The sequence below is a fragment of the Alexandromys fortis genome, unplaced genomic scaffold (genome assembly GCF_014885135.2).
Source record: "Alexandromys fortis isolate MF-2015 unplaced genomic scaffold, M_Fortis_MF-2015_v1.1 scaffold_6, whole genome shotgun sequence".
Lineage (NCBI taxonomy): Eukaryota > Metazoa > Chordata > Mammalia > Rodentia > Cricetidae > Alexandromys > Alexandromys fortis.
Genome location: NW_026067902.1, coordinates 24,422,398 through 24,443,798, shown reverse-complemented (window position 1 = coordinate 24,443,798; position 21,401 = coordinate 24,422,398).

Sequence of the window (21,401 nt, the reverse complement as noted above, 5' to 3'; positions counted from 1 at the left end):
AACTTCTTGGAATCCATTCTTCTCCCAAATTGAAATTGCAATTTATTATATGATTTTAGTTATAGGAAGGCAGTTGCAAGAGAAACATAATAAACCAAGTGGTTGAGCGTAAGAGCTCAGGGTCCAAGTAACCAGATTCAGGGCTCCGTCTCCAGTTTGTAATGATCTTGTCCAGGTCATTTGAATCTCTTTGCACCTTAGCGAATTCCCACGGAGATTAAAGGAGATAATGCGTGTATAACAGCCGCAGATTTAGACAATCTGTTGTATAGAAAAGAACAGTCTTTGCTAACTGCAGGGCCCTAAAATAGACTGCGAATGCTCAAGAATACATCTGGCTCTTTCTACTTGGAAGGGAATGAGTTGACAGGAAAGGCAAACCGAGTGCTAGACATATCTGCGAATACAATTCCTCTGGTCAGAGAGGATGAAAGGATAATGCTGATGTCATCAGCAAGCCACCATTCCAGGAGAATCTATCCTTTCACAGGTTTCACCCAGTCACCCAGCAGAAGCCGACTTGGTACATCTCTAGGAAGAAGTTAAAAGGACAGGGAGTTTGTTGGCAGAGAACAGCTTTGAAACTTTGAAGCAATATGCATGCTTCTATTCAGGAAGATAGGTATATGTGTGGTATTAGTTTTAAGCAATAGACTGCAAGATTACAGTATAGAAATCCCAGCACTAACTTTACACCAGTGAGCCAGAGGCCTCAGAATAAGTTTAAACAGAATGTCTGGAAGCTCTTATTTGATGGGATAATTGCCACGTCACTATGCCACCAGGAACATCTTCCTTTGGGTGAAATGCATCGTGGGCATCAGCACCAGGGCAGGTGCCACCTTTCCCATCTGTGCATCCAAAGTACAGAACTAAAAGAATGATGAATTTTCTATATTGTTTCTAGACATAAGCAGAAGAGAAATAAGTTGATAAATTGGTCAACCCTAAAGTTTATATCTTGGAGGGTAAGACAGTGATAATAGCTCTGCTTTTCCATATTGGTCTGACACCAAGAATCTCTCATTAGGTTAAAACTGATTTATTTTTAAATTGTGCTTATTTTGGGATATAGATGTAAATACAGTGCCCTCAGAGTCCAGAGGATGGTGTCAGATTCCCTGGAGCGGAAACCACAGATAGTTGTGAGTCAGCTGACACACCAGAGCTAGGAACCAGACTCTCAACTTCTGGAAGATCAGTACTTGCCTTTAACCACTGATCCATTTCTTCAGCTCCTCACCTGTTACATTTTCCGTAAGGAGTTTCCCATTGTTAATCCAAGTGGAAATAATGCGACATATTTGCTAAACTCAGTTTTTCTGTTTTATCCTTTTAGGAGGAGTTCTACTTGTAGCACAATTGAAGTGAAAATGTCTTTTCCTAGATGTGCAGATGATATGAGGCTACTTAAAATTATGGAAAACAAATTAAAACCAAAGATACAGTTTACTACGACAATGCTCAGCAATATCCGAAGATATTTGTCATTAATTTGATGACACTAATTGCAGATTACAAGATGTAATAATGTGCATTGAAAACTCGAGTTTGGCTTTGGCTGACTTTTGGGAGCCTATTCCTCATACTAGGTTGCCTTGCTCGACATTTATACAAGGGCAGGTACTTTGTCCTATTGCAACTTTACAGACCATGTTTTGTTGATATCCATGGGATGTCTGCCACTATCTGAACAGAAACAGAGGAGGAGTGGATTCAGGGGAAGGGGAATGAGCGGAGAGTAGGGAGGGGCAACTGTGGTCAGGATGTAAAACAAATTAAAAAGTTGATAAAAATGTCAATAAAAAACCTGTGTTTGCAGAAATGTGAAGCATATATTTTACCAATAAATAGTAAAGGCACACGAAGGGAAGGAGATTCTCATGATATCATCCAACTTCTAAGCACAGGAAAAGCTTTTTTATTTCTTCTCTAGCCTGAGAGTTTCTTTGTAACTAAAACCACTATGACACTGCCACATTAGTTTTAATCTGATAATTGAATTGTCAAGAAATTGAATGAAGTACACGTAGTTTGTGAAGAGACTAACTCTTTGATATATAGTTGACAGTGTGAAAAATACCACAACTTCAAAAAAAAAAACCTAGAACCTTCTACTGCATTATCCAAGGGTAAAGAAAGTATGCCAACATTTCTTTTAAAAGCGTTCCCTCCATGATCTCAGGACTAAAAGATAGCTGTGACCCTTTAGTTGAATATATGATGGAGGCTTGCTTTACCTAATCTTTAGACACAGAGTGATTTTTATCAGTGAAAATTTTCTTTTAATGAATTCTGTCTCTAGTATAGGGTTAATTTATAGCTGACTTACTATACTGACATTGGTTGCCCAATTGCCTGCATAAATTATGAGTATAGAGGAAGCAAACAAATATTTAACTAAGTAAAATTGTAACTCGTAGGAATTGAACATTTTGAATTTGTGTGGATTAAGAAGGGTAGTCACCTTTGAATTTATTTCATACTCAAATTTGTTGACACTAGAGATAAATATTGACAAGAGTGGAGCGAATCAATACTGAACCTCAAGGGTCAGAAGACTTCATGTTCGGTATAATAAGCAACTTAGTTCAGGCATTAGGATGTTTCAGTAATGTAACAATTATTAAGGGTCAGTTAAGGTTTCTATTATAAACTCTCATTTAGAAGCTTGTATCATTCAACAATCTCCAAAGACATGGAATATGTCATGAAGCAAGATGGTGATTTGACAATGGATGATTAGGGGAGACTATGTTGCTAAATTCAAACTTCAGAAATTAGATTATTTCTACTAACCAGACCCAAAAATCATCTTTCATCTTTATTTCTAAACCCGGGAAGCTTTGAGCTAGATGTAAATCTTAAATTTAAATTAAGACAGTGTAAATACCTTAAAATTTTCTCTACTGGAAATTATCTAACACATTCATGTAGTATGTAAATTATAAATATCACCAAAGGGAGTGCGTATCAATATGACCAGATACAGTTCAATGAAACACATGCTACTCTTTCCATTTAGTCTCGTGAAGGACATTAGTACCATGTGAAAGTCATTATTCTTCACTCAAGCATACTCGATAATGTTGGCTTTACTGAATTACTTAAGGGATCTTTTTTTCTTTTCGAAAGTAGTGTTTTAATTAGTTATTTAAAAATTTGCATTGAAAACATTGTGATTTGAACTTCTAAAAATAACAGTAAATATAATGTTGGGATTTGAACTTCAAAAAAAATCAAAATAAGTACAGTATCTATTAATTATTTTATAATGCAATAAGGATAAATAATATATAGGTAGCTATGTTGAAGTAAATAATGCATAGATTAGATTTAAACAAAATAATTTATTCCTCTGTCTTTACCTGCAAACCTACATGTGAAATGTTTCTGATCATAAAGCTTTACGCTCAAGAGGAATCAGTGCTCTTTCTCTCTTCAAGGCTCAATTCAAAAGAAGTTCTGAATCTTTAAACCTTTCTCGATCAAACTAAGTGCTCTGCCTCACATGGCCTTTGTTCTTGAGTTTAGCATGTCTAGATACACTCACGCAACAGAAGCGGGCATTGATCAGTCAAGGAAGAGGCATGCACTTTCAGTTTCCATCACATTAAGCAAAATACTCATTAGTGTTTGGCATTTTCCCAAGCAGACACAATCTAGGTGTCCACTGAGGCCTCATTGTGCAGTTAAGGAGTTTAAAAAGACCTTCTAGACATCAGCTAGGGACAATTAAGTGACGGGTAAAACTACTCCAGGGTAAGAAGGATAAAATTACTGGAAACAAACACACATTCAGATCAACCGCGAAGCAGACATACTATCTTTATCTTGAGCATCAGGTAGCTCTGCCGGGAGACAAAAGACTAAAGATGCCCCTGCTTAATAATCATTCCCTTTCTCGACAAAACAACACTGGATTCTAGGGGGATGTTCAGTCATGGTTTTAAAAAGTCACATCAAGATATGAAGTGAAAAAGAATCTCATGAAAATCTGTTAACACACCATAATTATTCCCATCATATAACCAACAAGAAATATTAAGAGAGCTATTTCTAACAGATCATAATAACACAAGTTACTTCTAAGATTCTTATCCATGAAAACTGCTGAAGCATGTCATATTGCTAGCCATATATCCCCAGATCTAAACAACTTCTAGAAAATATTACTGAGAGCAACCGCTTAAAACTCAGGACAGATTGATTCATCTTTTGTCCTTGACTTTTGTCGGTTACTTTGTTCCTTCTGTATCTTCTCCCTCAGGTCCGCCAATTCACGTCAGCAATGATTTGATAAGTACTATCTGCTAGGCACTCTGCCTCCTCACGGAAGAAACTAATAGTAAGACAGGCCGGGCTCAAGCAAACAGGAAGAACATGAGGTTACAGGAAAGCTAAAACTTTCCTTTGAAGTCTGTTGTCGTCTGTATTAGAGCAACCATATTTGAGCACCCTTAATTAAAAACCAGCACATGAATTAAATTTCAAGAATCATTCATGCTGCCTCTCCTCACCTCTGAGGAGATGAATGATAAGGAAAATTGTGTATGTCAAAACTTCCTAAACATCCAAAAGTTATTTATTGTTCAACTTCGGTTAAAATTGAATTTATCAGCAAGTTATGGGGAAAGCTGTTTAATATATTGTTTTTTTTTAACTTTATGCCACACAATTCCTTCACAAAAAAAAACCATGCAAATGAATGATGAGAAGAAACCTATGCTGAAGGTGAAGCAAAAAGCCCTTGAGGTTGCCACAGTCTTCTCTTCCTGTGTTTGAACTCCAAGACACCATTCTATCAGTTCTTAATGCGATTCTCAAATCCCAGAGCTAACAAGGCTTCCTGGCTCCAGCTGGCTGCACCTGACAGGCAGCATGCAGTGGGAATACGCACAGGGGATGAGGTTCCTAACAGTCAACTAAAAGTTCAAATCCCCGAAGAGGTGCCCCTGATGTGCTGAGCACTTAACCCTTCGACCAGTACCAACATGACTATTCACAAATTATTGATGTCCCTAAATCCCCAGCAGATTGCAGCTGATTCTTACATCCACGGAAGCTCAAGCATATGTCACTAATGGGATGGATTTGTAAAAATACATACATGCATACTTTCGGTCTTTGATACACGAACGTAAAGCCACTGCAGGGCTAGGAGGCGATCGAATTGGACAGAACACTGTTAAACACACACCTTGCCTCTTGTTGTAGATCATTTCCATTGACATCTATCTGTGTCTTTGCAACAGTTTAATTAAAGCTGTCTGGAAACAAGTCAGCCGCTAAATGATGGGCAGGGCAGTGATGAAGGCGAAACTTGAGGAGCCTCGAGGCCCTTTCGGTCAAGCTTTCTAATGCCCGTCTCTGTCTGCAGCTAAGAACAGCAGAAGGGAAGACATTTATTTTCAAAATCAGCCAGTACTTATATTACTCTGGGAGAAAACACATTTTCCTCTGATAATGGTCTTGGAGAACCAGAAACTGATTTAGATCGCACCAGATTTTAAGGACCAAACAGGATGGTGGTTTGATCCAAAACAAACACCTTAAAATTATTCATAAAAGCAATAAATACTGCATATTGCTTCTTATTATTAACTTGTTGTCCAAATTGGACAATTTTGCTTAAAATGATCCAGTAAGACCATTTTCCAACTCGGTGGCAGTAATAGCATCTATTTAATTTGACTTTCTAACACAGAATAATTGCATAGCAAGCGGATAATTTTAGGCAATTAAAATATTCAGTCAATGCCCTTGATGTTTCCACCACTATTAAGGTACCAGAGAAATGAAACAAAAAAATTGGACATGGGGCTTATGAAATACAAGATATAGTTAAGAGAGTGAATCTTCAATTAACTAGTAATATGTGTTTCTTTAAATGTTATGTCCTCTAGTTTAGTATCATTTAATTAAAAATGTATTAATTAAACTAGGTATGCTCTTTAATACTAAAACTAATTATACTTTATAAACACATTTAAATTACTGTGACGTTTTAACATTTCAATCATTAGTTTCGTCATATAAATATATCAATTATAGCCTTTCTTCATTTAACATGCATGCTATGTACTTCATGTACAGTGTTATGTCTGTTCCTTCTCCTTTCTTCCCCAACACAAAATAATATCTCTCTGTATCCATTTATAATACTTTCATCTATGTTTATGTAGGTTAAAAACAACAAAGTCAGAAAAAGCATCCCTGAACTCACTTAGGATGTTAATGAAGAATAGGTATTATTTTATTCCTGAAACCTAATGGAAATAAATGGAACATAGAAACAATTGTAAGGGAGCAAGGGAGTCTTGTGCTTAAGTCTACTAATCAAGGCAGCATTTACTGACTGTTTACTGAATGTTGACCCAATAGTGCCGAGGATAAGCAAAACAACTGAAAGAAAATAATGTATAATTGTTACACAAGGAACCTATTCCATAGAAGGTTTAAATCCCAGGGAGAGTAGTTTAAATTTAATGTAAGAAGAACATATTTTTATGCCTTTGGGAAGGGGACATTTAAAGTGAAATTGGCATTTTAAGAGTATAATGTCTAAGCATAAAGGAATAGATTTAAGGTAGAGTGATCAGTTAGGAGGTAGTAACAGATAAAAGATGACCATAAAGTGTTGGCATTTCTACCCTTGGAAGGGGGACTATATTGCCCTTACTCCCGAGTCTGTGCTGGCCTGTTAAGGAGTGATGTCCCAGTTCTGGGATGTGCCTGTAAGAGGATTGGCAAATTTCATCTTGGTATCTTCAGTTCCCAAGTTGTCACATACGAAGTCCAAACATCCTGTTGAAGAGGACATCTGGGAAGGCTTTGACTATCATGTAGGCAGAAGGGCATTGCTAAAGTCAGATATTGACACTATATATATGAAGCTGCCTTCATTCTTCAAGACCAGCTACTAGATGAATTCCGGTGGGTGACCTTTGTCAATGTTAAATGGAATGCAAAAATTGTTTAGCTTATCAGTGCTCAGACTTCTGATCCACAAATCATGAGATGGTATATATTAGCCCATGTTTCAACTCACTAGGTTTAGGGTATTTGCTCCATTGCAATACACAGCTGTAATGGAACATATTTTTATGTTCTATTCAATATTAATGTACAGTGGTAAGACCCCCTGTTAGATTACGAGTGATAGCTAATCTTGGTTGTCAACTTGGTACCCTAAGAAGAGGGGCCTTTTACTGGAGAACTGCCTCCTCCAGATTGTCCTGCAGGCATGTCTGTGATGGCATATTCTTGATTGTTAATTGATGCAAGAGGGCCCAGCCCACTGTGGGTAGTATCATTTCTAGGCAGATAGGTCTGGGCTATATAACAAAAGTAGCTGAGCTCATGAGCCTGAGAACAAGCCAGTAAGCAGCATTTCTCCATGGTTATTGCGTCAAGTTCCTGCATTGGTTTCTCTCAGGGATGGACTTAACCTGTAAGCCAAATAAATTCTTTACTTCCACATTATTATTATTATTATTATTATTATTATTATTATTATTTTATTTCTATTTTACAAGGACAGATAGTTGAAAATTTGTGTCTTGGGGGGATATAGGGTGTCTGTTATTACTCAGTTTTTGCAAAGAAGTCACAGGTAATGTGTAAATGGTGATATAGTTAATTCTCAATAGAATTTTACCTACACAAGATGTTGGCTGAGTAGATGTAGCTGTTGGGAAGAGGTTGCCAAGCTCCGGTTTATAATATGTGAAGTACTGGGGAAACTCAACTGGGGATATAGCACCGACATAGATGTAGGGAAGGAGTTTTATGGCAAATGGCTAGAAAAGCAGGCTGAAGGACTGGAAAAGGGAGCTGGGTACTACTGTTGTGTCTTCTTAAATTGTTCTGCATTGTTGTTTCATTTTAAAGACGGCTGATGTTAAAATCTCAATATAATTAGGACTCTCCAGAGTGTGCAGGACTTTGTGAATCTGCGAAACTTTATTGAGCTAGGGAATCAATATCATTTAGAAGATAACCAAGCAGATTTCAGATATTTTTGTAATGGTTCAGTACCCACTGTGAATTGTTTTCAGATTTGTGAAATATACTTATGTTATAAGTAAATTGTATGATTCGAAGACCATTGTTCCTAAGCATGGTCAACGCCATTCTGATTTTTAAATTTCTATTATATTTATTATTTTTTATTAACACTTAAGAGTTTGGCAACATTTCTTACTCATGTTTGAAGAGTATAGCTTTAGTCCCAAAGTGTTTATATTTCAAACTATCCTGAAAAAGTCAGTGATTATTTCTTATTATTTATGATGTAACAGAACCATTTTTATTGTGCTATTTGCTGTTTTGTCATGGGAAAATGTATGACCTTTTGAAGAAACGAAACAAGGAGATTTTTAGTTTTTACTCCTCCTGTGTACCTGATTATGGATATGTAAGCTTTATAAAAATCCCGAGGCAGTTAAACAATTTAGACTTACATAGCATGCAAATTCTATTAAGCAAGGACTCTACTCTTTCACCTATTGCCCTGCGTGCGCTCTGCTAAAATCTTTAGTATAACTAATGCCGGCACATGCAGGATTCTAGTGAATATTCAACAAGATTTTGTTCATTTAAAGCAGAGAATGGTTTGAGAAATTCTATTTTGGGCCACAAACAGAATAGCTGGTTAAGAGGTGAAACCTTCCTGTGCTGTCTGCATTTGATGAAATACAGACATTGGACTATTCCCCCTTAGACCTGGGACCTCAAGCCCTGGCCTTTGGACCTTTCTCTGCCTTGAGAGCAAAATGATTAGTGAGGTCCTTCTATCAGACATATTAGCAGTTTTTGCCAAAAAGAGGATTTTAATAATACTAAATTGCAAAGATTTATGAGGCAGGGCTTGCTCCAGGGTACCAAGACAAACCCAATGGAAAATGGCTACATAAACTCCTGGGCTGGGCCATCTGTTAGCTCTAATATGCCCCCCTTCTCTCCCTTCCTCTTTTCTATATCACTTGGTTTCAAGCTCTGTCTGGGACACTTGCTCAATGTGAAATGAGATTGGTGGGTCTCAGTCCATTTGTAGCTAGCTGAAATTTTCCATCTTCCTTTCCAGAAAAACGGTCCATAAGGAAATTAAGTGAAAGGAGTTAGATGTCACACATGGATTCCTGTGTAGGTGTTCTGAAGGCCTAGATAATCTTCCTGTGTGAAAAGTACAGTATAAATTCAATGCTGGTTCATTGGTTCACCTACTTTGCCTCTCAGCTTCTAACACTGGAGTTATCCTGCATTCTGAAGATGATGCAACGTTAGGGACATCTTTTTCCTATTCTCAGCCTCGGCATAATTTGAGCTGAGTTTGTAACGTGCCTTGAAATTGGCTTCATTTGCTGCTTCATTTAAACAGGGATAGTATATGAAAATAGCAGAGTTACATGTTCTGTGTTTTTTATATTATGTAAATAGATTTAGAGTCTGTAAATAATAATTAAAGAACATTTAGAATTTAAGGGTAAACAGATTAGAAGCCTTCAGGTCATCTATTACCCAACAAAGAAAGCAGACAACCCTAATTTATTATAACCCAAGGCCATTTTGCCCCAAAGTAATATGAACTTTGATTTCAAAAGTCAATAGGCTCTTCTCCCTAAAATCTCCCAAAACTTAACTAAATACACAATTAGTTTCTTGTTACAGATAATTTCTATTGCTCCAAATCTGGTTTGTCAGCATAGATTAATCACAGTGGTCAGGGATTGAAGTCAGGATGGCTCAAGGGATCAATTTCTGGGCTAGAAGCCTTTTGCCCTCAGGTCCATGTTTGCAATACTTTAAGAAGTTTTGAGAGGCTTATATGACAGCTGGTGTGGAACAACCCTGCATGATCTAGTGAGTCCCTTGCCTAGACTCGTCACCGGTCATATTTAAAGACATTGCCACTTACTGAGTGGATATATAAGGTGAAAAGTTATGATGTTATCAGAAAGCTTATTTACTATCAGTGGTTTTATCTATTATTCATAGATATGTCCATGTTGATAGTGTCCTGTGGTAAGCAGCAACAGTTACTGTCTTGAAAGCAATTAGAGAATATTTTATCTACATGACATCTCCTTGAAGTCTAAACTGGTTCATCTCTGATTGGGTTCCCTATGTTGTTACAAATCATTTCCTTTGTCAAACTTTACAAGTCTTCTCTTCCAGTCTCTGTACATGCACACATTTTCTTTCTTTGTTTACACTTGGGTCTTTTCTAAACAGTAAGCCATAATATTCAAAGCTAGTTTTATTATATGAGAAGTCCTGCTCTTTGTCCTCAGCTGGCACAAGAGTTCCCTGGACAGATACTGCCCATGGCGCTTTCTGGGCTGGAGGATTACCCTAGACTTAATCACAGTTTTTTTTTTTTTTTTTTTTTTTTTTTTTTGGTTTTTCGAGACAGGGTTTCTCTGTGGCTTTGGAGCCTGTCCTGGAACTAGCTCTGTAGACCAGGCTGGTCTCGAACTCACAGAGATCCGCCTGCCTCTGCCTCCCGAGTGCTGGGATTAAAGGCGCGCGCCACCATCGCCCGGCTCTTAATCACAGTTTTTAAGAGGCTCTGAAACCAGTCTGGAAAACCACAGCAATTGACCTAGTTGTGACTGTGCCCTCCTCTGACTGTGTGAGCTCGTCATCCCAGTCAAAGGAACCCATTAGATGCTCTTCCTTTCAGCTCTTATCTTCTGTTGAAGCTCCTAGAAGCCCTAATGTCAGGATGAGTTTAGCAATCTTGTTCTTTTTTTATTTTATTTTATTTATTTTTATTTTTTTAAAAAATTATTTATTTATTAAAGATTTCTGCCTCCTCCCCGCCACTGCCTCCCATTTCCCTCCCCCTCCCCTCGGTCAAGTCCCCCTCCCCCGAACAAGTCCCCCTCCTCATCAGCCCAAAGAGCAATCAGGGTTCCCTGACCTGTGGGAAGTCCGGGGACCACCCACCTTAATCCAGGTCTAGTAAGGTGAGCATCCAAACTGCCTAGGCTCCCACAAAGCCTGGCTTTGTGGGAGCCATCTTGTTCTTAAGATCTTTTAAGATCTCACCACACCGATTGTGGTTTATGATGAACCTGTTTATGGTTTCTTGATAGAAAATATGTTCATGCCAAAGACACAAGCCTTTCTTAGGTTATAAAGAACTTTTGGTTGCCTTGCACTAAAGGAAAGCCACACACAACTTTCTGGGTAATTTATGAAACTTTATTGTCTTTTTTAAAATAGGGGTTTTCAGTTTCTCACTCTTCTATTAAACTACACAGCTACGGAGCTCTGAATAGTTGCTGGTACCTGCAGGGACGGCGGAGCTGTGAACACAAACTCTAGAATCATGGTGCTCTGTTCTCAGAGGGAGTTTGCAATCTATGCCTCTCTCCTCCTGCCCCCTATCATACAATGGAGCCAGACCAATGAGAGGTTGGGGAGAATGCCCAGGTGATAATGCCGGACTGCTTCCTCAGTGCTTTCTGTGCCTGTCAGTTGTAGCATTGTATTTGAACATCAGTTGTTTATTAGGTTTTCTTTCCGATGGATAACAAAGGCAGCCACTATATACACTCATCTTTACAGCCTTAAACCAAAGATAGAGTCTAGCATATCACCTGCATTTAATAAATACATTCAGTTAATACAGAGGAGGGAATCCAGAGAGGGTTTGATCCATCTGATATTTCCTTCTTACCCTATTCTTTTCTTCTGATCATGAGGACTTAGCGATTTAATTATTGTGAATTAGAAAAATCATAGAATTATTGCTAAGTATGAATGTGATGTATATACATTGAATTCCAAGTCTCATAGACTTAAGTTCCATGATTTTGAACAACTCACATGTCTTCACCTATAAAATCAGGATGATATTTAATATGGATATTGTGTGTATCTGGTGTGTGTTGATTACATTAATTTTGAAATGTTAATTTATTGTTATTAAAAAAATGTGTATGTGTAGGTAGGAGCTCTTAGAGTCCAGAAGAGGTTTAAGATCTCCTGGAGCTGGAGTTACAGGTGACTTGCCTGATGTAGGTGGTGGGAATCAAATTTGGGTCTTCTATAAGAGCAATAAATGCTCTTAATTGCTGAGTCATCTTTCCAGCCTCCATATTACATTATTAGTAGGGCCATTGCATCAAAGTTGAATATGGCCACCTTGCCACTGTTGAGCCTAAGGGAGGGAGAGAACACCTATAGTAGCAAATACACGTGCCAGAAATATTATTTGGACAGCAGTAAAGAATTGGTTAGTTCCTGGTTATTGTATATCCTCTGGGTGACTTGGTTAACTAGGTGGAAATATGTGACTGTCTTATTCTAATTTTTTAGGAGAAATAAAATCAGATGCTGGAGTCAATGGGGTTTATATGTGTGGGCTTCTGGAATTGTGGGGGCAGAGGCGGGGTAAGAGGAATGTGTGGTTGTGAAATGCCGTTATTCTGGCCAGGCCAAACAAGAACATAGATTCACACTTTGGGCTCGGAGATGCAAGAAATGGACCAAAAGTTTTTGGAGACTGACATTGCAATAATGGAGCTTTTACTGGACTAAATGAATGATGAGAAATGCCAGAGGTGACAAAACAACCTAAAATCTTTTATATACAGCAGCAAAATAGCCTATTAAAAAGTAGAGATAATGAGGGCCTATAATCCAATACAAGAGAAAAATAGAAAAATTAGACCATCTCTGGAGTCTAAATTTTCCCAAGGAATGCAGTCATTTTCTGTTTATTAGATTCTTGCAGGTAATATCTTTCGCTTAATCTTAAATTTCCATTACCTTTTTTGCTTTTTTTTTAACCTTGTTAAAATAAATTGACAGTCTGGAACTAACTACATGGATTCCATTTTTTCTTTTGCCATTGGTCAGTTCTAAATATCCAATCAATAAGAGGACCTCACATACTCAGACTTTCTCATGAAAGAGATTTGAAAGATTTACAATATGCTAAACACAGGAAAAACTTGGGAGTAATCGGTACAATACATTTTTCTCTCCATCATAATCAGTATTTCAGTCTGCAAGTCGATAAAATTTTTTCTCTTTTTTTCACAATGGTTTACAACTTAAATAATTTAATACAACAGTTGTTATATTTTTATTGCGAGCTTATAAAATGGGTACCATACGTCTTATCTGTGCAATACATTGCCAAAAAGTGACAGTGACGAAGGGGAACTCATGATTACTAAAACAGTAATTCAATCTTCAAGTTCTGAAGATGTCATAAAAACGTCTTCAGCTTTCTTACCTACGACAGACGCTATCAGGATGCCTCAAATGAACTCTCTGTGGGCATTCAATCTCTCCATAGGCATCGTTTTATATACAATAAAAATGGGACTGCACAATGCAAATGCAACTATGATTCAGACCCAATAGTTCTTGCATTAAATAGGATTTTCCTTTTATGAATTTACATCTTGAAAATAATTTCGATATCAATGCCTGTCAAATTGTGGAAATTGAGCTGAAACAAGGGGAAACAAGGGAGTCTATTCCTCTTTGCACTGACTTGTACGAAGTAGTAATTAGAAAAACTGCTGAGATTTTGCACGATGCAGAAGAAAATTTAACTCACCAGGATACATGTTGTCAGTCTCATCAAAAATATAAGACTGACAAGCAGCGACTTCCTATGAACGCCTATTTTCCATGTATTTTTAAATCTATGGTTTGTCACTTTTCATCCTGACATATTAGTTGTCAGGAAGTACATTTTTAATTGTTACTAATTGCGCTGTGATCTGAGAGGTCTGGGAAGTTAAGACAACAGCTTTTCTATAGTGTTTATGATTAACAACACTCCGCAGCGCGCGGGGCACTAGATGGAAGGAAGTGCATCCCTTTGGATGAAGAGTTATCTGTTATTTGCTCATTCTTGCCAAATCCTGTCATTCAGCGGTCTTGTCACATTTTTATTGACTTCAGTGTATGACAAAGACCCGTCAAATTCTCCACACCTCTTCTTTAAATCTCGAGTGTGCGGTTAATGTTCTGGTGAGGCTGCAAATGAAATTTAAGAGCTGTTATCTTTCTATTAACAATGTCACTTGGCCGTCTAGATTTGCATGATGTAGTGACGCTCCACAAAATTCTTTATAAATCTTCCTGGGATGAAAATAAATTAGCCTTTGGAGGAAGGCGGAGGATTGAACTTCCATAATATGGCTGCTGAAGGGTCAGCACTTCAGTTTGATAGAGGAATTTTCCATTTATCCCCCCCCCTCCCGGTCTGAGCATGCAGGTGGTACCATGGCCAGTCTCTGCACTTTATCTTCCAGCCAGTGCAGCCCTGGCAGATCCTGTGAAGGGTGAAAGGCCATAGATGCTGTGGGAATGGTGTTTAATTCTCACCACGACAGGGGCTGCTAATCACATAACTTCAGGGTGAATTATGGAGATGGCGGCAGTAGGAATTACTAAACAATAGCAGTACAAACACAGCTGCGGTGGTGGTGATGAAGAGGTGGTGCCTCTGGTAATGGGTCCGACTGGGACTCTCGGAGCTCTTGGTTGAAAACACTTTGCCCCATCTAGATTAGCACTTTATGAACTACCTGTAATAAATAGAATGACAATAACCTATTTTCACAGTTTCTAATGATGGGCATTGCTCCAAGTTTGTCCGTTAGCATCCTGAAGTCGTACTGGTTCATACAGTACAAATTCACTCCAGAATGGCTGTCTTCTTTCCTGGTCTCTGCTGTTGTAATAGCTTCTGCTTTCTGAAGTTTTAAGTTGACTGTTACGTTTGATTCTTATACATATACCACCCCTGAAATGGAATTTCAGTTCCCTTGGGAGAGCCGAGGAACAACGAAGGGCACCAGGTTATTCTTCACTGTTTAGTTCTTTTTAAAACTGTATTCACTTATTTATGTGTATGTGAGTATACATCAGAAGACAGGTTGGGGATCTTATTCCCCTTGTACCATGTCACACATGGTTTGAATTTGGGTTTGCAGGCTTGGTAAGTGTCGTTACACACTGAGTCATTTCATAGGCTCTTTTTTTTTTTAAATTTAAGAAAATTTGATTGCACATTTTAAAGATAGCAACATTTCAGGCACTGGGTATGAAATAGAACAAAGTGTTGCTAATCTACACAGTTGATCCCTACTGCGTAGACAGTTTGCTCTTACTTCTTGAGCTAAAGTCTTTCACGTGTTGAACTGAAAGGACCTGAGACCTGAGTTGTTTTCGTAAATAATAATAAAAAAAAATCAAGAAAGAGAGATAAAAGGAAGCCACGAATTACAAGAAAAGTACTGAGACACCGTGGGCCCTAAGTTTAGCTCTAAGTTTGTTTGAGAGAGCACATGGCATGTAAATTCTTTGAATAAACAGAGAACAATATAGCTTGCATAAAAACGGAAAGCTTTGACTATATAAACTTAAAGTTGTTCACTAAATTTTACCAGGAAGTTAACAAGGGAGCCTGGTGACAGCATAAACCAAGTGTGCACGAAGCACTTGGTTTCATATCTTCCATCTGACGCAGCTTGAGAGTTTACCACGCATTCATCTTAAAACACCGTGCAACGGTCTAATGTGGAGGTAGCGAAAGTGATAAAGATCTATGGCAAAATCTGAATCACGGAGAAAATGTTCAGATTCTGGCACAGGTCAACAGAGCAAGCACCAAGTACTCTTGAAAATGCTGCTGTCAAACCCAGCTGTTATGAAGATATTATCACGCCAGACTAAAATGTGGGTAATTGATTTCAAAGGCCAGAAGGCCACCTATCCGGGTTTGTCTTCTGCTAGCTTGGCAAAACAATTTGGCAGCATGTTAACTGCGTAAAAATGTTGGAATAGTACATTCTAAATTTCTATCTGATACGAAAACTTTTCTGTTAAGATGGAAAACAACTATATAGGCAAATGGCTAAATGAAATAGATATATTTCTTTGGTTCCTGAACCACAAGAGATAATGGTCATTAGAAGAAACCAAACTGGCAATATTTAATATCTCTAGGTAGAGATATTAATTTTATTAGGTAGGCTACATTCATTATTTCATTTGATCCTAAATATTTCCAAATGCTCCCTTTATTATTACCTCCATTTTACAGATGAATAACCAAAGGCTTAGATGATTTAAATAAGCAGACTTTCAGAATAAGGTGAACATTTGGGCTTCATTGCACTTGTGAAACATTGTGAGGTACCAAATTGAACCATCTCCCTCTTCTGTGATTATTGGCTCTTGGCGGCAGCAGCTTTAAGAATCAATATAGGGCACGGGTTCCTCTTAATAAGTTAATAAAACAGAGACTTTCTCATTGCCTCTCCATCAAAGTTGCCGGGGGAGAATGAGAATATTAAATGCAGCAGGAAAGGGAAACTCCGCTCCATTTGCTCTGCAATGATAATCTTTTACAAAAGAGGATTTTTATTATTAATTCCTTGCCTTCTGGGGATATTATAATTTTCTAGAATGCAGAACCGCCTTAAGCACAGTAATTTGCTGAGCTAGACTGAATCTCAAAATGTTTCAAATGAGCTGATAAACAAGTGCATAATTAGCCATTATTAGATCAAGTCTGCATGCCATTGATAGCCACATGAGCAAAGCGCTGGGTAGGCAAACTGGAGATATGGTTTTAAGAACTAAAAGCCTGTATTATATATTTTTAATACACTTTGAAAGTTGTCTGTTCAAGAATCAAAAACAACACTTTATGTGCCCTTTTTAAAAAATGATGTTAATTTATTAAGGGAATCCCCGGAGATAATTGTTAAATACACTTACATGTGAACAATGACGGATGTCTGTGCAGAATTCAATCTGAGCTTCCAACTGTCTCAGTGGTGGAATTTCCCCTTCAGTAAAACCCTTTCCGGGCTATTGCTTTCATGAGTAACACACTTCATTCCCCTTTTTTGAATTTTATTTAATGAGAGTGAGAAAGCGAGAGAAAGAGAGAGAGAAATGGAGGGAGAGATAGAGAGATAGAGATAGAATGAAGTTGGATGGGCAAGGATTTGGGGGAGGAGAGGATATGAGAGAATATGACCAAAATGTATTGTCTGAAAAAGTTTGATTAAAAATTAATTAAAAATACTAAAGCCAGCTTAGCAGTTTTGAAGAACAAGTAAAGAAGAGAAAAGGTCTGAAAATAGTTTCTTACCAAGGAAAACTAAACAAAACTGTAGTTTTCATTCTGAATTCAGAGAGTACCAAGCAAAATTTGTAGCCATACTAAGTCACCTTCACAAGAATTACAGCAACAATTTTCTTGAGGTTTTCAAAATTAGGGAATTGGTATTTAGACTTAAATGGATTGTATATCCTCCCGACAGAGGGCAGATGTATAATCATCAAAGTTCTTTTTTTTTTTTAAAGATTTATTTATTATGTATACAACATTCTGCCTCCATGTATACGTGCACGCCAGAAGAGGGCACAAGATCTCATTAAAGATGGTTGTGAGCCACCATGTGGTTGCTGGGAATTGAACTCAGGACCTCTGTAAGAGCAGCCAGTGCTCTTAAACCACTGAGCCATCTCTCCAGCCCCATCAAAGTTCTTTGAAGATCATTCAGTCTTTGATTTTATCCATCAGCATTTCAAATTTCAGAGAATAGCAGACTGCCAACATGAAATTGTGCAATAGGCCATACAGATGTCTCCCTGAGTAAAAGTGCTTTTTCTATCCAACCCACACTGGACAGAGAAAACTAGTCCCCAAATCTGCACCCTTACCACCCCTACACACTCGTGTGTACCTACACATAGGCACAATAATAGTATTGTTAGTAGTAACCACTTTTAAAAGAAATTGTTTACTGGATACAAAATCATGTGTGAGCCTAGCCAGAAGATGGATTTGTCAGAAAATACAGAGGCGTATCTCAGTTTGATGGTGTGACCAGCCCCCAAAGTGTGTGTACTCTTTCCACTTCCAATTATTGCTGATCATCCACTTGCAGTCAACTAACAGCATTAGGTAAATTTTTATTTTTTGAGTTCATACCTGGTTCTGTTGCAACAATTATATGTCTATAGTCTAATTAGCCTTTTAAATCCCAGCCTTGGGCTGGAGAGAGGCTTAATGGGTAAAAGCACAGAATGCTTTTAAGAGGTCCCAAGCTGAGTGCCCAGGACCAGGTTGGGTGATCACAACTGCCTCTAACTTCATCTCTAGTGACTCCAATATCCTCTTCTGGACTCTGCAGGCACTGTGCTCATATGTAATCCTGTGTACAGCCATACACATATCCACATGATTTTAAAAATAAAAAAATCTTAAATTCTACTCTTAATTTATTACAGATCTTGGATTTCTGTCACTGGATACTATTTATTCAGCTGGTTGTTGTACTTTATGAGTTGCACTGATCTTATTTGTGTACTTTAATAGCTACATTAATAGATTTATATTCTCAGAGTCAAAGGTATATGACCAGCTAGTTGAATCCAAGCCACAATGAGGAAATAAGATCATTAGATTATAAAGTAGCAGCAGTTCCTACTTTGGTGTTTTTTTTAAAGGCACCGGGACTGTTTTCAACTGTTTTGGAATGCTCCAGCTTTGTCAGGAACACTTTGCCTTGGTGTGTGTGTGTGTGATAGGGAATCTTATTTGTGTGCTAGTATTCTTTTTTTTTTTTTTGTGCTATACCCATTAAAATGTCAAACCCATCCTCCCAACTTCAGCATTCCCGATTTGGATTTTATTAGTGAGCCTTCTTAAAAGAAAATTTAAATTTTCTCCAAATGCATGACCATACACAGTTGAAGTAGGTTGAGTTACACTTTTAAGATTTCAGATTTGGAATAATGTGTTATCATGGCTCCAGTTTGAGAATGTTATTCTTTAATTTATTGCTCTATAAAACTCCCAATGCTGTGTACTTTTTCTGAATCAGGTAAATTAAGCAAGGAGTACAGAAATAAAAGTCAAGAATCGGCTTTAGCTGAATAAGTAAATAAACTCCAGACAATTTTCAGTAGGATTTTGATCAACTGATTTTCCTATCTTTGAAGAAAACTGTCTGATGATTAGTCGAATGAGCAAAATAGCTTATTACAACATTAAGAGCCAAACTTTAACCTTAATAGGTTTTGGATACTTAAACTTTGGATACGAAGAGATTTTGGGAAAAAAAGACCTGTTATATGAAGAATTTGTATATTATAGGAAAACTTTTAGGGAAAACCACAGAAAATATAGGGGTTCCTATACTCAAAGGGCGAAAGCTTCCCGACCACGTAGGTTCTACATCCCCTAGAAATGTGAGTAGAGGATTATTCCAGAACATACTTCCAGATCAAGTTCTCAGGGTACGATTGTCACCACCATTACTGCTGGCTTGCGGCAGGAAAGAAGCAAGGCAGGAAGATGAAAGACAGGTTTTTTTTTTTTTTTTCTGAATGTATTTCATGGTGAGTGATCTCCTTTAGGTTTCTTCTATTGGCATAGAGTAGACACTTCTGAATCAGAGCCTCTGGAAACATCACCTGTCAGTTTTCAGGCAAAAAGAAGAGCACACTTAGTTGTGCACATCTTGTTCTGGAAACAGTGGGACTTGTGCAGAACACTTGTCCTGGCCGATATAGTCTCTTAGGCATGGCCTGGGAATGCATTCTGCTTCTCTTGGTTTGCTAAAACCGGTATAAGACTTTGGAATAACGGTTATTTGCACTTAAGCTTTGCTGACATTATACCAACTACATTAGTCCCATGAAGACATCATACTGATGTGTGAGAATTCCTCAAAAATGTAAGCACAGCATTACCATAGGAGTCAGCAAACCCATTCCTGGGTACATAATCACCAGACCTGAAGGTGGAGATGTGAATAGCAATTGTGTTTATAAGTAGGTTATTCACAACAACTGAAATAAATAATCCAACGTCTATTAATAGATGAATGAATTACTAATGTGTAAATATCTAGAATGACGTACTACTCAGCCTAGGAAGGGAGGAGATTGTGACACTTTCTAGAATGAATTAGCCTGAGGGGCACACACAAAGGAAGGTAGTCTGTGATGCTACTACATGGAGCATGCAGTGTTACTTTTCTTTGATAGTTCTTTCTTTTACAGATGTCATACCATCATTTAAAACACATCTGGTCTCCACATAGCACGACTGCCAGATTAGCTTCCTTATAGGAGACTGCTTTTCTGTGCAAGAAGCTTTAACTGAAGTTGGCATGTTTTGTAAACCTTGAGAGAGGAATTTTATTGGTCACTGAAGCAAATTTTACACTGTATTGCCAGGAAATACAAACAGCCCACTGACTTACCTTCCCCTTCACGTACAATGGTTTTAATTGATTTGGACTTGAAACCTCTTCCTGAAATGGTTTTGTTTATTGTGAAAACTTCTGTGAATTCTTTCATGCTCTCTTCCTGACTTAGTACTGAATTTAAATTCCTCTACTTATCTACTGAAACACCCTGTTTTCAGGGTTTGAAGCATTACTTCTTCAAATGTCTTTGCTGCTTTCTCTTCCTATCAACAGCCCTCTACTCTCTGTTTGGGTCATTTTCATAAATATTCTTTACAGTTACTCTTACAAACAAGTTTTAAAATAAAAATGAGCAGCAATGAAAGTGGTGGATACTAATATAGAAATACTCATTGGTCAACTACGATCTTTTGTTTTAATTGACATATAGCCATTGGACATAGTTTTGGGTTTTATATAGAAAATTTCTTTTCAATATGTTAGATACTTAACCATATTAAGTCCTGTATACTTCTCTTAATGCCTCCTGTCCTGCCCACTTTTGTTAGTTTCATTCTTTTCCTTAGTCTCCCTTTGCTTTACGAAATACATATGCATAGTTTTATATGTCTATATACAGTCTAAGACACACAGATGAGAAAAAAATGTGAGATTTTACCGAATCTGGCTTATTGTGATCTCCATTCGCTTCCCTTTTCCAGAGAGTGAAATGATTTCATTTTTTTTGTGGCTGAATAAAACTCCATAGAGACTATATCCCTTTATTTACCTACCATCTATTGACTGATACTTTGTGTGACTCCAGATGTTTATTATGAAAATATTCTGCCTGTTTTTGTTGTTGTTTTTGAAAACTCTTAGGTATACTGTGATTATAAAACTTGTTTCAGAAAAATTACAAATAGTTACTGTATGGATTTATATTTGTAAAGTTCTAAAAATGTTATCTGACCCATCATGTAATCACAATGGTTATTTTTAATATATATATTAAATATATATTTTTAATATTATTAAAAAATAATATATTTTTAATATTAACTTAACTCTATCTGGAATTAATGATAACCTAAAGTGACTGAGTATGGCTATGAAGGGTTCTTTTCTTATTCAACCATTTGATGTGGCAAGACCCACATCTGTATCTTTTGAGGTGGGAAGATCCACCTAAAATTGGACCACATT